Raw genomic sequence first — 6,000 nt, 5'->3', positions numbered from 1 at the left:
ATACTAGTAGTAGTATTAGTTGTAAATTTATTTAAGTTTAAATAATTCAATCAAGGATAAATAAAATAATATTCTTACATATTCATGACTATTTATATTAAAAAAATTAATAGTATATCTAAATGCCCAAGTCCCATATTAATATTTGAAAACTTCTACACATACATTCATTTTAACATAATACTATTATTTATCAAATATGCAAGGTAAACGAAAAAATTCTTTGAATTTATCATTAGAGATTTATATGATTAGAAATCTAAAGCTATAGATTTGTACCCTACTAAATATCAAATATGTAAAAGTATATTTTCTCCATGAATGAATATTAACTTCCAAGCAATGTTAATAAAGCTACAGTTAAAATAAGATTAAATAAAATTAATACATATGGATATATAAATTAATTGGATTTGTAAATAAATATATAGTTTATTAGAAGAGGGAGGAAAACCGTAATAGAATGTCATTCAAATTTCTTAAAATGAATTAAGTCGTTAAAACATAGAAAAATTATGATAAAAATCATTTAGAGAATAGTTGGATACCCATATAAGAAAACCCAAGTCTCCAAATGATTTATCAATTCTTTTCAATTAGACATACCGCATGTGAAAGCAAAAATGAGCAATTAAATTAAAAACACACACACACACACACACACTCACACACACATATATATAGATATAGATATAGATATAGATACGTTTACACTTTTGATTTTGGACATGGAATAAAAAAATCAGGGCTAGTCACGTTAGTATCTTGTGTAAAAAGTTTACTACTATTATAGTGTTGCCATGCTTGTGAAATTTAATCTTTTTTACAGTAGAATAGATATTTGCGCGTCATCAATATATATATATTTTTTATCTTATATATATTACATTATAAAAAATTCTATATTATTACAATAAAAAAATTCAGATAATGAGAAACCAAACTCATGTTTTAACATTTTCTTCATCAAAGAGACATTATGCCTTAAAAGTGGGAATGGGAGGGGATTTTTTTTTTTTCAAGAGAAATTCTAGACCTTACAAAACAAACATGAATGAGAGAAGAAAAAAAAAAAAAAGAAGCGGAACGAGAGATCTTATCATCACTTAGTTAATATCTCTACATAATTGAGTTGCATTTTGGGACGTATGCTTATAAATGTTTGGATTGTAAATTATTTGAGATATTTTTACTGTAACATTTTTTGTGATGTGATATATGTAAGATAAAAAGGTAATTGGCAAGATAAAAATGTGTATTAAAAATTATAATGGTGATGTAAACAAATATATTTGGGCAAATAATTTCCTGTCCAAACACACTCTTTAACCTTTATTGAGACAACAAGCATCAAGCAAGCATGTTCATTCTTAATTTTGAAGGAATTCTTTTGGTCATTTTTTATATTTGGAGTCATGGGTTAAAGTTAAATTCTCTAGTAGTACTAGTTTTTTTTTTCTTAATGCAAAGACTGAACGTGCTCCAAAAGGTCTCGGCTTCTTTATTCTTGTTTTTGAAGGGTTCAATTTTCTCTTTTATCCGTAAATTCACTTTCCCGTAATTATAATGAGAATTGACCTCCCTCCCGTTCGGTAGTAAATGGCAACAACAATAACTAATTGCCCCTTACCTCCTCCTCCGTCTTAATTTGGACACAATTCAATCCAATATTTACAATAAAGAGAGTATACTACTCAAATGCACATAGGAATATCTAAATGACCCCCTTTTATTAATTTTTTTGACTAATATCTATACTAATATATTAGACTGTGCCATTATTTAATTATAGTTATTTACCAATTGAAAAGGAAAAAAAAAATATATATATATATATATATTGTTTGTGACCTTTTGTTTTACCATTTTTTGAGTAAATCTTATATACACTGATAATGTATACACTGTCACCATTTGATTCATGACATCTGTCACCATTTGATTTATGATTTGTGTGCAAAAGTTGAATGTCAAATTCAAATTTTAAATAATTGTCATTCATCCAACGTTAATCGTATATATACTCTTATATGGTAACTCTTTCTTTTAATGTTCTCACGAGTTATGGGGTACGAAATAAGGCCCCTTGCATATAGTTTTAATCAACAAAAAATAATTGAAAGTAGTACAACATGCGACAATAAACCGTGGCACGCTCTTTTTTTTTTTTTTTGGGGGAAGCAAAATGTGGCACCCTTTACGTAGTTAATAAACTGGTTTCCATATGGTTAATTTCGAAAATCACGCACAATAAATCCATGGGTAAATTGCCTCAGTTTGTTAGTACAAGTAAAGGCGCATGCAAAATTAGTCAACCATTATATGGACACTTTGTTTGGAAATCATATTGGATTTCAGCTTGATTGCAATTCAATTTAAGCACAGACGAACTGGTACTGGATTACAATTATGCGGGTCGTCTCAGATGGGCGCCCAGCCAACTTCTACAGCATCGGTTAACAAAGCTGTCGATTCTCCTAGAAGTGGCATCCTGCCAATATGGCATTATGCGAATATGCTTCGCGGAATCTTATGATAGTGATACTGATGGGTAGGCGAACATTTTTTTTTTCTTTTCTGAAATGATAACTTGATTCTATTGATTTTAAAAACCATACAATTGCGAGCAAATGTTCCAGTGCGGTTGGACATTGAGGAATCAGTAGTTCTTTATTTTGTATCATGCCTAGTGCATAAGAGTTAATATTACATGATTCCTATCTCTACTTGCTAGACAAAAGAGGCACGTTTGGAAAAACAAGTTTAAATGATGAATGTCTTTCGCCAATGCAACTGATCTAGCCTTCTGAGAATTAATATGTGCTCGAGAAGCTGCTTTTCTCCTACTTGCGCTTCCACCTTTCTCCATTGTGGAGGTGCAAGTTGATGTCATGGTCATTTGATCCGGTGGTCATCACCATGTTGGTGATGCTGGAGGTCAGGGGTTCAACCCCTGGCTCCCACAAATTTGTCATAAATTGTGGTCGGTCTTAGTTGACAATCTCCCTGTACCCCTTCCCCTAGATTAGGCTAGCTTAGGTCCTATTTTTGCAGGAAAAGAAAAAAAAAAAAAAAAGTGGAGGTGCAAGTTAGTAGAGTTATTAGAGTCTTTCGGATTATTATGTTCATGGTTTGAATCCTATGTCCGATAGATGAGGGTGGAAAGAATGTGAGAAAATATAATATAACTTTATGTTCATGAAAAAAAACCTTTATGTTCGTAGATAGATGTAATGACACTGATACATGGGGAAAAAAATGCCCAGCTGCCTAGTAGTAGTGCATATCGAAATTACTAATTAATAAGACTAAACAAGGCGGGCGTTAAAATGCCCAAAAGCGAATATGTACCCCATTAAAGATCTAAAAAAAAGGATGCATGATCTGGAATCAAATAAGGACTTGTGCATGAGAAGATACCTGGCTGTCTATAAAAATTAAAAAAAAAACTTTTTGTGTGTGTTTTTTTTTCCACTTCTTTAAAAAAAAAACAATATGACCGTTTGGTTTCCTGTTTAATGCATTTATGAAAGAAAAAAGGTTCATATGTTTTCCTTTCTAATGCATGGAAATAGGAGATTAAAACAAGAGAAGAGAATTATAGTTTGTCACACTTATGCTTGAGTTTGCAATTCGCAATACTAAACTAAGGAGTCAGATTTCCCCAGGCAAGAGGAAAACAGAAATTAGACACAATTACGGCACCTCTGCAGTCTGCACTACGTGTTATAACGTATCAAACTTAAGAAAGGGACGAAAACAAGTAAACTAAATGAAGAACGTTAATTTATCAAACTTTAGAGAAGTGTAGAAAGAGACATGACGACAACGAAATTCTTCACTATAAAAGATGAATGCTGATGTAGCCTGGAAAATGTTTGATTACTTACATGTTCTCCATTTGGATTAGCTATTTTTTAGAGTAATATAGACCGGAAAAAGTTTGGATTACCAGTTTTTTTCAATTTTTTTGAAAATTTTACTATAACATTGTACTTGAAAATTTTTTAATATAGATATTTTTTGTGGTATTTCTGAGATGCATTCTGGGATTTTTTTTTAAAAAATTTTAAAATTTATTTAGGATATATTTTTTAAAAAAATTGAATCAATTACTACCGCCATCGCTTTCCCTTTTCCTTCCTTGTCCTTTCTCTCCCTTTGCCTTCTCCTTTCTCTTTTTTACCCCCTCCTTCCTCCATCATTTTCCTCTCCATTTTTGACTCCCTCTTCCTCCTCCCCTCCTTTCCCCTGCCACCTCAAGACCCTCTCTCCCGTCTTACGATTGTGACCCCTTCCCCTCACACTGTCGTAACCTTACTAGATGTAATTGCGATCGAAAGGTCACGACTGTGGGAAGGGAGGGTAGTTTTGGGGGGTGGGAGAAGGGGAGGAGAAAATAGGAGGAAGCGAAAGAAAAAGGAAGAGGTGAAAGAGAGAGAAGAAGGAGGAAGGGGGTGGTGGCGATGGATAGTGGTGTGCCTGATGAAAGAAGAAAAAGGGGTTTTTTTTAAATATATATATATATATATATATATATATATATATATTTGTGAGTTGTTTTAGAAATATTATATGGATTAGGTATTTTTTGAGTTATTTTTATTTGATACATTACAATAAAATTGTATTTAAAAATTAGTTTTTGAAATATTAAAGAATCCAAACTAAGCGGGATTTAAACCTTTGACCTAGTGCACTAAAGAGCTCCAAGAGACTTCCCTTCTTGTTCTACTTTCACGTTCTAATTACAAAATAGCACTTTCAGAGTCTTGCTAGTCGCAATTTTGGTCTGTCCGCGAAACATCAGCTGTAATTTTCTTCAAACATTTACTTGTTATAGCTTTTTGTCAAACTAAACCTATTTGAAGTCTATCTGATGCATTTAATAAGAAATTCTGACTTTTAGAAACTTTTATCATAAAATATGCTTTGAGATTTTGTGTAAATAGTAAGTTGAGTAATTAGTTTTGTTTTATTAAAGCCAAAAAAAAAAAAAAAAAACTCTATAACATTGGGTATGCCTTAGAGCACATGACTCTTAGCAGAATTAACCATTAAGACAAAAACTCTTAACCCTCAGCTCATAATAACTGCATTCCATTTTGGAGATGCTTGGACTGGATACAGTCAACAACTATTGTTAATCTTCTTGGGCCTCTAATACCTGCACGAAGGCCAGAGCACAAACATAAAAGATATGCCAACTCTCAAGGCCCATATGGTCCAGCAAAGAATGCTCCTCGGAACCTAGATGCCGTTGATATAGCAGCCCTCCGCGTTCTCTACGATCGAGACTACCAATTACAAGTTGCTCAAGGGGGGATTGGCAGAGTGCTAGACTGGACTTAAACGCTTCAGCAAATCAAGCCCAAATAGAGCGTTCTGGTAAGTTGCCAAGTTTAGGTAAGTTGCCAAGTTTAGGTTGTGTTTGGATTGTAATTTTTTGTAATTTTTTTTAAAAGAAAATGTATCATAATAATTTGATATATGTGAAGTAAAAAAAGTAATTTAAAAATATGTTTACGTAAAATGTAGAAATTTTTTGATAGAAAATTTCTTTCATTTCTTGCACATTAGTTTACTCAACCAACCTGTCGGATAGCCATTTTTCACCGAAAAATAGCCTTGTTTTCCGTGAACACATTTTCCTATCACCTTTTTACCTTACATACATTAAATCGCTACAGTAATTTTCCAACGAAAAATTCATGGAAAATGCAATTCAAACACAACCTAAGTTTACCTTACCTTGTAGAGTAATCGAAATTGTCCTAAACCTTCTCTACCATCTTTTAGGTAGGGATTTCAAACACGTCAATTTATTTGTCCAAAAAATATTCGAAGGGTATGCATTAGTGGATCCCTCAATCTCCTACCCTCAAGTCTAAAATTAAATAAGCCTTTCCCTTAATCTTTTATACACTCCACTTAGTTCTTTCTCTTCCAATAGGATAGATGTTGGCGATATTATGTCCCTATAAACCTGAAATTGCATGG

The sequence above is a fragment of the Coffea arabica genome, chromosome 2c (genome assembly GCF_036785885.1).
Source record: "Coffea arabica cultivar ET-39 chromosome 2c, Coffea Arabica ET-39 HiFi, whole genome shotgun sequence".
Classification (NCBI taxonomy): domain Eukaryota; kingdom Viridiplantae; phylum Streptophyta; class Magnoliopsida; order Gentianales; family Rubiaceae; genus Coffea; species Coffea arabica.
This window is presented reverse-complemented; position numbering follows the sequence as displayed.